Here is an 11450-nt window from a genome sequence, read left to right on the forward strand (position 1 = left end):
GCTCCACCCAACCAACACCACATCTCCAAGTGTACCGCACACACACCCTGTGTCTCTGGGAGTGTGACTGTGACATATACAAGGGCATTAGGCAACAGAGGGCCAGGCCACAAGTGGAGAGATACTAAAGAGAAAGCAGTCGACAGAACCCAGATGTAAGTGGAATCCCAGGGTAAGTTGAAACCATAAATAACACAAGTATGAGTAGACCAAAACCATATCTAAGCAGAAGTAAAGTAGCCACTTTCCCCACTGGAGTCTGTTTCTCTTCCTAAACAAGAATGGCAAAGTTTTCCAACTCAGTAACAGTCAAAAGCTCAGCATGTTCACTGCTTGGCTGCTTGGGTATACATTGTCCATGTCATCCTAAGCCGACCTCATTGGACCCTAAAACATCATAGAACCTGATGTGGGGAGTCTAGTAACTCCACTGGCTCAGGAAAAAAAAGGAGGAAAAAAATAAAGAGAGCAAATCTGCAGAAATAACACAGCAAGGCGTGGTGCATGGAGGTACTTTTCAGCTAGTGTGTAGCGCCATTCTCAGGGCTTCTACATGTGGTAATTAGGCTGGCTAATGAGTGCATTGTGTTGTTTAGTTGCTAAGTTGTGTCTGACTCTTTTGCATTCTCATGGACCATGGCCCGCCAGGCTCCTGTGTTGATGGAATTTTCCAGGCAAGAATACTGGAGTGGGTTGCCATTCCCTCCTCCAGGGATCTCCCTGACCCAGGGATCAAACCCTGGGTTTCCTGCATTGGCAGCAGATTCTTTACCACCGAGCCACCAGGGAAGCATTGGTACCTGCTTTATCTGTTAACCTTTGGATTTTACACTCGTGTGGTTAATCTTTAAACTGTACCCTCTCATGATCTTTATACACTTTTGTTAGTAGAAATCTTTTGTAATTTTTTAAAAGTAACAAGTTTACAACTTTAAAACAAGTCATTTTCCTCCAGTTCTGTTGGACCAACTCTATTTGTTTCTCAAAGAGAGCCCCAAGCTGAAAGCAAAAGTGCAAGTCGCTTGGTCGTGTCTGACTCTGCGACCCCATGGATAGTCCATGGAATTCTCCAGGCCAGAATACTGGAGTGGGTAGCCTTTCCCTTCTCCAGGGGATCTTCCCAACCCAGAGATTGAACCCAGCCCAAAGCTGGTAAAACAATAATGAGATTCCACCTCTCACCTCCAGGGTTATAAGGACTCTCACCTTTGGACGTTGGGCTGCAACCTGGTCAGGCCAGGGCAGGTGCCGACCTAGACAGTCACCATGGTGCAATGCACTGGACTGTTTGCAGTGGTGTGGGCAGGGCTGAAGGAGACAAACAGGGGATGTGCCATACACTGAGGCCAGAAATAGCCAGGAGCCACTACCACTCCCAGGCTGAAAAGGTTGTAATGGGAACTGAATCTGAATTTATCATGAGAGACTCTGAGGCATGAAGGGCCAAGATGATCCAAGAGTAAGGGGAAGTCTAGTTGGTTTTGAGAACACCAAAGTGGTGAGATTGAGAAAAGACAAACAAAGTCCATGGCTAGGCAGTTCAACTGCGGTAACAGTGCAATAGACAGAGAGGTGTTTTATTACCCTCATGGCAGATGATCAACAAACTTCCGCATTTGATGTGAAAACCAGAAAATTCAGTCTTGCAGATCAAGCTAGGTGCTTCCAGTTCCTGGGCCATATTCCAGTCCAGTGATACTCACTTATTCAGCCATCCCTGGGTCAGGCCCTTCTGACAGCGAGCAGTTGGGAGAGATCTCACAATTAATCCCACGACTAGAGATGGATTAAAACAAATACCCAGAAACTTCAACAAGGAATGTGTGCCACCAATATGGAAAACAAAAAAGAAAAAAAACCAAAATGATACCACTTCAGTAAGAAAAGTGGAAGACCTAACTAAAAGATTTTCCTTGATTGAAGTTTAAAGAGATGTCATTTTCTCTCAGGTGGATTTATGTTACCACAGTTGTAATGAAATGAGATTTTGAACATTATTTTAAAATTAACCTTAAAGAATACATGAAAATATCAAACTAATATTTGAAGACAAAAGAAGATGAAAAAAAATTAGCCTTATGAGATTTGAAAACATTTGACAAAGATGTAATAATCAGAAGTATGATTGAGGCACAAAAGTCAACAAACATATCAATATCTTAGAACTCCAGAAAAATATCCAGTTCCACATTATTGTTGAATACTTTTTAAAGGAGGCATCCCAACTTATTGGAAAAAAATATTTTTAGTGATGTTAAAATCATTGTTGAGGTACATTAATAATTTAAATTCTCTCTTGATACCATATGATTAGATAAATTCAAGGCTAACCATTTAAAATAATGAGAGAACAAATAGGCTGTCAAATCTCTGGGCGTTGGTGTATCTTTTAAACCAAAACCAGTCAGTTATATCTCATACACACACACAAATAACTGCACCCAATCAACAAAGTCAATTATAAAATAAAAATGTCAAAATACAAAAAACACCAAAATAAGGAAACTGAAACACTCCCAGTTAAAAAAAAAAAAAGACAAAGGATAAATCAGTACATTGAAAACTCTTTAAAATCAGTAATAAACCCCAAACTGATAAATAGAAAAAGGGTAGTATCACACAGTTTACAGCTGCAGTTGATTAACAAACATGAGAAAATAGTCAGCTTTCTCTAGTAATCAAAGAAAAAGCCAATTTGAAAAAAAAGATATCCATTTCATTAAATCAAATTAGGTAGTACTTTAAAGGAAAACATTCTGTATTGGCAAGGGTCCCTTGTCCATAGCCATTGGGATCCCAGCTCAGGATAATAACCCTCTTGAAAATCACCCAAAACATGGGTGCACAAAAAATATCCCTAGCCATGGTATTGGAAACCACCAAAATATCCCAACAATAAAAGAATTGTTAACTAAACCATGACATATGCACTCAGAAAAATATTATAAATGTATCTAATTATATTTATAAATAGTACCTTTTTTAATGGAAAATGTATATATTACATTACTCATAAAATCAAATACATACTATACACAATTATCTTTCTAAAATACATGGGAAATGATTGAAAGGAAACTAATGTATATTAAAATGCTTTTTTCCAGCTTTATTGCGATATTATTGACTTATACATAAGTTTAAGATATACAACATGAATACTTGATGCAAATATATTGCAATACTAACACAATAAGGTTAGTTAACACCTTCGTCATCTCCACATAATTACCATTTTCTCTTAACAGTACATCAATATATTCAAGTATATAACACAGTAATATTAATTACAGCCACCACACTGTGCATTAAATCTTAATCATCTTATAGCTGGAAGTTTATATCCTCTGATCAAAATCTGCCCATTTCCCACCACCAACCCACCCCCAGCCCCTGGCAAGTTCCATTCTACTCTCTATGAGTTCAGCTGTTTTAGATTCTACACACAAGTGAAACCATACACTCTGTCTTCCTCTGTCTGATTTCACTTAGCATAATGCCCTCAAGGTCCCTTACTATTGTTGCAAAAGATCAAATTTTCTTCTTTTTTATGGATGAATAATACTCTGCTGGGTGGTGTGATATTTTTTTATCTGTTCATCCATCAGTGGATACTTCAGTGGCTTCCACGCCTTGGCTATTATAAATAATGCTGCAATCAACACGGGCGTGCACATATCTTTTTAGGAAAAAGTAATTTCTTTACCTTTAGATAACTGAAGTGGAATTGCTAAATCATACGGTAATTCTATTTTTAATTTTTTGAAGAATATCCACACTGTTTCCTATAGTAGCTATATCAGTATACATTTCCACCAACAACACACAAGTGTTCCCTTTTCTCCACATCCTTGCTAATGGTTTTTACCTCTGTCTTTTTGATGATAGCTATTCTAACAGGCACCTTCCCAGGTGGCACAGTGGTAAAGAATGTGCCTGCCAATGCAGGAGACCCTGATTCAATCCCTGGGTCAGCAAGATCCCCTGGAGAAATAGCAACCCGCTTCAGTATTCTTACCTGGAAAATCCCATGGACAGAGGAGCCTGGCAGGCTAGGCTGGACATGACTGAGCACACACATATTCCAACTGGCACAAGGTGATATCTCATCATGATTTCTATTACACTTCCCAGATGACTAGTAATATTGAGCATCTTTTCTTGTACCTGTTGGCCATTTGTGTGTCATCTTTGGAGAATAGTCTTTCAAGTCCTTTGCCCATTTTTAATTAATTTATTTATTTTCCTTTGCCCATTTTTTAATAGAATTGTTTGAGGTTTTTTGCTACTGGGTTGTATAAGTTCCTTATGCATTGGTTGTTGTTCAGTTGCTCAGTTGTGCCCAACTCTTTGCGACCCCATGGACTGCAGCATGCCAGGCTTCCCTGTCCTTCATCATCTCCCAGAGCTTGCTCAAACTCATGTCCATTGAGTCGGTGATGCCATTCAACCATCTCATCTTCTGTTGTCCCCTTCTGCTGCCTTCAATCTTCCCCAGCATCAGGGTCTTTTCTAATGAGTCAGCTCTTTACATCATGTGGCCAAACTATTGGAGCTTCAGCTTCAGCATCAGCCCTTCCAATAAATACTTGGGATTGATTTCTTCTAGGATTCACTGGTTTGATCTCCTTGCAGTCCAAGGGACTCTCAAGAGTCTTCTCCAACACCATCTCAAAAGCATCAATTCTTTGGTGTTCAGCCTTCCTTATGCATACTAGCTATTAATCCCATGTCAGATAGTTGGTTTGCAAATATTTCTTCCCATTCTGTAGGCTGCCATTCCATTTTGCTAATTGTTTCTTTTGCTGTGCAGAAGCTTTTAGCCTGATGTTGACCCTCTTGTTTATTTTTTATTTTGTTGCTTGCACTTTTTGGTGTCATATCCAAAAACTGTTGCCAAGACCAAAGTCAAGGAGCTTTTTTCTCTGTGTTTTCTTCTAGGAGTTTTATAGTTTCAGGTCTTACATTTAAGTCTTTAACTCACATCAAGTTAACTTTTGTAAGTGGTGTTAGATAGGGGTCCAATGTCATTCCTCTACATGTGAATATCTGGTTTTTCCAACATTATTTATTGAAGAGATTATCCTTTCCTTGTTAATTAATATTTTTGTCAAATATTATAGTTCAACAGGCAACAGACTCTTAATAGCACATTGAAGGTAGAAGGTGGAGGAGCAATGACTTTAAAATTCTGAGGGAAAGTGATTTCTACCCTACAATTTAATACCCAGAAAAGAGATGGCACTCTAAATTCAAATGACTTGAGGAAGATTTGAAGAAGGACTATTAATTACTAATGAGTGGGAAGTGATGCTGCAGTCCTAAAAGCTTTGCTGTTCCCACCACCAGGCCCAAGGATGGAGAGGAGGTGGTGGTTATCAGGATTCAGAAAAAAGCACATCATGTGGCAAGAACTACCATGGAGTACAGGAATGATTTTTTTTCTCTCTTAACTTCTTATTTTATTTTTTGGCCACACAGCATGTGGAATCTTAGCTCCCTGATCAGGGACAAACCTGTGCACCCTGCCTTGGAAGCATGGAGACATAACCACTGGACAGGCAGGGAAGTCCTAGAAATGATTTTCAATGGAGGTCCATACCCTGGAGAAGAAACCCTAATGGAGTTACTGAGGGAATAAATACCCTCCCTTCACTCTCTATCCTCCTTAAAGACTGGCTGAACTCAAGAACAAACCAGAAGGCAAGGGAACCAGTTGATGCAGTTCCTAAAGATCAGCCTCCTGAGGGCAGAGACCAGTGAGGGGAAAGGAATAAAGTGGTTCTGGAGAAACAAACAAAAAACATCTGGCACACCAGCCAAACCACAAATCAACTATGAGTATGGAGGAAAAACACTTTCAGAAACAGGAAAGCTGTCCTCCCACACGCCATGAGCCTCAGCGTAATGAGTTAATATGATAAGGAATATGTGGGTTCTAACCAAGGGGCTTCAACTAATGAACAAGAGCAGGAAACTTTCAGACAACAGCTGGCCTCATACCTCCAGAGCATCCAGTGTGTGTGCAGATTTAGAGAGAGAATGGGAGGTGGGGAAGTAGGGCTCCGAGGAGAAAAGGAGAACTGACAGATTTTCTTACGTGCTGAAGCATTTGGAAGCACTGCTCTAGGCATTTTATTAATCTGTTGGGGTATTTGGGGGAGGGGATAGCAATGGATACATTAAAAAAAAAAAAAAAGAAAGAAAAATGGGGGAAATGATCATTATTAATCCAGTAAAAGCAAAAGTTGTAGAAAAAGTTATCATGAAGAAACCCCCAAAAGTCATCTTAAAATCCAAAGGATGACCCCTAGGAAAGAATCATCATCTGAATACTTACCCCACTCTTGGACCCACAACTAGTTGGTGTTAAACAAAGAAGCAGTGACATCCAGAAGCAACCTACCCACCAGCAGCACGAGATGCTCAAAGAAAGAAACCCAACCAGGAGAATAGAGTCAGCTTGATCTGGGCAGACACATAAGCTAACATCTTGCCTGTCTCCTCCCTCCCCCATCCGCACACAAGGGCGATAATTGAAAGCAGCAAGGCAAAAGGACGGAGGCCAGGCTCTTATCCCCACCCCCGCCAACCCCCAGTCACAAGTTTAGCCTGTGCTGGTGCAGAGGTTTAAATTAAATCTGAGATGGAATTTTAAAAAGGAAGGGACCTGCATCTTAATATCAGAACAGGCACTTTTAACAACTAAGGGACTGACATATTATGGAAACATTATATCATTAAGGAAGCTTTCTAACCAGGGGGGAAAAGAGAGGCTTGACAGGGAACGGAGATAGCAGTTTTTTAAAAACAGCCAAAAATTTGCTATACCATTCCATTTGAGACACCTTCATCAGACCAGTTACATAAATTAGAAAAATATCAGATGGTGGTTAAGTGCTGGGTGGAGAGTGGGAACAGATGGAATGTGAGTGTGAATGTGTTGCCACCTTAGGAAGGATGATAGGAAAGCCTCTGTGAGTGGCACCATTTAAACTCAGCTCAGAAAAAAAGGGTTCAGCCACAGGAATGCTGCAGGGGATGTGGTGAGGAGCAGACACAGGGAGTAGGCAATCTTCCCAAGAAGAAGCTACAGCAAGTGAGAAAGGCTGAGCTTGCTATTATAGGAGGACAAAAATAAAGCAGCTTGGCTCAGATGTAGCAGGCTAGAACAGGAGAGAATGGGATCAGAGAGGTAATGCAGAGCTACATCTGAGAGCTGACCCTGAGGTCAGAAGAAGCAAATTCTAACCCTCTTCCTGCTTCACCGATGGCAGCAAAGCAAACACACAAGTTTTTTATAGGCCAGATATGGGTCTTGAGGAAGGAAATCAAACCGGGAACCCTGCTCAAGATGCCAGACTGGAAAAACAAAGGGAGGGTAACATGTTGACTCCTAGTAGCCAAGAGCTGGGAGGGACAGTTGTAAAGTCACCAGCTCTAGGAGGATGACCTGAGTCAAGTATCTTGTAGCCAAAGCCCTCACTGGGGAAATTGGTAAGGAACCCACAAAATGATTTCATGTGGGAAAAGTTAGTATTTGACACTGACCACACCGGAGGGCACCAACTCCAGATCACATCTCTACCAGAAATAATAAGTCATTTTCCGCTCCCTTATGTCGCCCCTTTCCTCTAATCCCCAAGGGCCCAGAGAGACTAGTGAATGGAAGAGAAAAGCAAGGCAGTAATGAGGGACAGGCCACACCCCAAGCCCCATGGCTGCAGGTTTCCCAGCCTAAAGGAGGTGGAGTGGAGGAAAAGGACAGGGAAGACAGGGAGTTTAAAGAAAGATGTTGAAGTTTTGACATTAGATTGGATTTTTTTATTACCTGAAATACTGAGCATAATTCTATAATTCTTTTTTTACAATACTTATTTGGCTGCTCTGTGTCTTAGTTGCCACATGCGGGATTTTTGGTTGCAGCAAGTGGGACCTATTCCCCTGACCAGGGATTGAACCTGAGCCTCCTGCATACATTGGGAATGGGAAATTTTAGCCTCTGGACCACTAGGGAAGTCCCATTTCCATAATTCTTAAGAGTGACCCGAAATGCTATGGAGTCAGAGAATTCCTCCGGAGACAAGGGAAGAGATATACAAAAATGTCACTGAGTTTCTCCAAGTGGTAGACCTTTTCTACCTTTTGCTTATTTATACTTTCTTATGTTCACTTCAGCCACTTAGTCATGTCTGTCTCTTTGCGACCCCATGGATGCACATACCAGGCTTCCCTGTCCATCACCAACTCCTGGAGCTTGCTCAAACTCATGTCCATCAAGTTGGTGATGCCTTCCAACCATCTCATCCTCTGTCAATCCCCTTCTCCTCCTCCCTTCAATCTTTCCCAGCATCAGCGTCTTTTCAAATGAGTCAGTTCTTTGCATCAGGTGGCCAAAGTATTGGACTTTCAGCTCCAGCATCAGTCCTTCCAATGAATATTCAGGACCAATTTCCTTTAGGATTGACTGGTTGGATCTCCTTGCAGTCCAAGTGATTCCCAAGAGTCTTCTCCAACACCACAATTCAAAAGCATCAATTCTTCAGCGCTCAGCTTTCTTTATGGTCCAACTCTCACATTCATACATGACCACTGGAAAAACCATAGCTTTGACTAGACAGACCTTTGCCGGCAAAGTAACATCTCTGCCTTTTTTAAAATATGCTGTCTAGGTTGGTCATAGCTTTTCTTCCAAGTCGCAAGCGTCTTTTAATTTCATGGCTGCAATCACCATCTGCAGTGATTTTGGAGCCCCCAAAATAAAGTAACTGTTTTTTTTTTTACTGTTACTGTTTCCATTGTTTCCCCATCTATTTGCCATGAAGTGATGGGACCGGATGCCATGGTCTTAAGTTTTCTGAATGTTGAGTTTTAAGCCAGTTTTTTCACTCTCCCCTTTCACTTCCAGCAAAAGGCTCTTTACTTCTCTTTCTGCCACAAAGGTGGTATCATCTGCGTATTTATACTTTCTAATTTTTCTCTAATGATATTAGTTGTTCAAGTTTCTTTTGTGTGCTTAAGAGGATGCTATATGTTTGGTCCCATGAACAGCAGATGTCATGGTTTACATGGCACTTCTGATGCAGCAGGGTGGGCAAGTGTTTCTGTTGGTGGGTGATGAGGCCAGGGCATGTTTGTACACAAGTTGGGCTGGAGATAGCATAACTATAGGAAGAGGGGCAGATGAAAACAAAGGTCTTGCTGGAGGTAGGTACTTTATGCAAGTGAACAGACATATCCGTATTAAAAGTAATGGAGGCTTTCTAGTAAGGATAGACACGCAGAGGAACCCAGGAAAAGATGACCAACCAACCAGGCTTCAGAAAGGTGGGGAGCTCTGAAGAGTGGCCCTGGATCAAAGGGGGCTCCAGGAATCTAGAAGTCAGGAGGTAGCCCTTCAGTTCAGGGCTCCATCTTTAACACAGTTCAGCTGCTGGCTGTACACCTGCTTCATTCTATTCTTCCCAGCTGGCATCTTCTTTCCCTCTGCTCTTAGGTTGCATTTAGCTTCTTCTCCATCTAATAGCATTCTTTGAAGCTCAGTTCCCACTGCTAACAACCTCATTCAAGAGAATGAGAACATGGTCCTGTTATCAGGAATCGAGCTATTCAATATAAAGTACCTCTTTATATTGTAACAAGTAACAGGACCAACAGTGGGAAAGCAATTGGCCCAGCTCAGTGTTTGGTACCAGGTAGGCAACATCTCCGCAACCCACTCTAGTATTCCTGCCCACGAAATCCCATGGACAGGGGAGCCTGGGGGGCTACAGTCCATGGGGTCACAAAGAGTTAGATACAACTGAGCACACACACACACAAACACACACACACACAGGCAACAACAGCCACTGAGGCTGGTGGCTCTTGGGACAAATCTTGTGTGGACTGAGGATCGGAAGGGAGCTAAGGACAGGAAAGCACCACCATGAGGGACAAATCATGGCTGCCTACAGACTTGCCCCTTCTGCAGGGATCATTCTACCTAACAAAGGTCTGTGGCATATTGGGATGTGCTGTCCATTATTGGGATGTGCTGTTCATAGCTGTGAAAAGAAGAGAAACGAAAGGCAAAGGAGAAAAGGAAAGATATTCCCATTTGAATGCAGAGTTCCAAAGAATAGCAAGGAGAGATAAGAAAGCCTTCCTCAGTGATCAATGCAAAGAAATAGAGGAAAACAATAGGATGGGAAAGACTAGAGATCTCTTCAAGAAAATTAGAGATACCAAGGGAACATTTCATGCAAAGATGGGCTCAATAAAGGACAAAAATGGTATGGACCTAACAGAAGCAGAAGATATTAAGAACAGGTGGTGAGAATATACAGAAGAACTGTACAAAAAAGATCTTCATGACCCAGATAATCACAGTGGTGTGATCTCTCACCTAGAGCCAGACATCATGGAATGTGAAGTCAAGTGAGCTTTAGGAAGCATCACTACGAACAAAGCTAGTGGAGGTGATGGAATTCTAGTTGAGCTATTTCAAATCCTAAAAGATGATGCTGTGAAAGTGCTGCACTCAATATGCCAGCAAATTTGGAAAACTCAGCAGTGGCCACAGGACTGGAAGTCAGTTTTCATTCCAATCCCAAAGAAAGGCAATTCCAGAGAATGCTCAAACTACTGCACAATTGCACTCATCTCACACGCTAGCAAAGTAATGCTCAAAATTCTGCAAGGCAGGCTTCAATAGTACGTGAACCGTGAACTTCCAGATGTTCAAGCTGGTTTTAGAAAAGGCAGAGGAACCAGAAATCAAATTGCCGACATCCACTGGATCATCAAAACAGCAAGTTACAGAAAAACATCTATTTCTGCTTTATTGACTATGCCAAAGTCTTTGACTGTGTGGATCACAACAAACCATGGAATATTCTTAATGAGATGGGAATACCAGACCACCTGACATGCCTCCTGAGAAATCTGTATGCAGGTCAAGAAGCAACAATTAGAACCAGACATGGAACAACAGACTGGTTCCAAATCAGGAAAGGAGTATGTCAAGGCTGTATATTGTCACCCTGCTTATTTAACTTATATGCAGAGTACATTATGAGAAATGCTGGGCTGGATGAAGCACAAGCTGGACTCAAGATTACTGGGAGAAATATCAATAACCTCAGATATGCAGATGACACCACACTTATGGCAGAAAGTGAAGAACTAAAGAGCCTCTTGAAGACAGTGAAAGAGGAGAGTGAAAAAGTTGGCTTAAAACTCAACATTCAAAAAACTAAGATCATGGCATCTGGTCCCATCATTTTATGGCAAATAGATGGGGAAACAGTGGAAACATTGATAGACTTTATTGTTTGGGGTTCCAAAATCACTGCAGAATGGTGACTGCAGTGACACTTGCTCTTTGTAAGAAAAGCTATGACCAACCTAGACAGCATATTAAAAAGCAGAGACATTACTTTATCAACAAATGTCTGTCTAGTCAAAGC

This window comes from Odocoileus virginianus, chromosome 6 (genome assembly GCF_023699985.2).
Source record: "Odocoileus virginianus isolate 20LAN1187 ecotype Illinois chromosome 6, Ovbor_1.2, whole genome shotgun sequence".
NCBI classification, from domain to species: domain Eukaryota; kingdom Metazoa; phylum Chordata; class Mammalia; order Artiodactyla; family Cervidae; genus Odocoileus; species Odocoileus virginianus.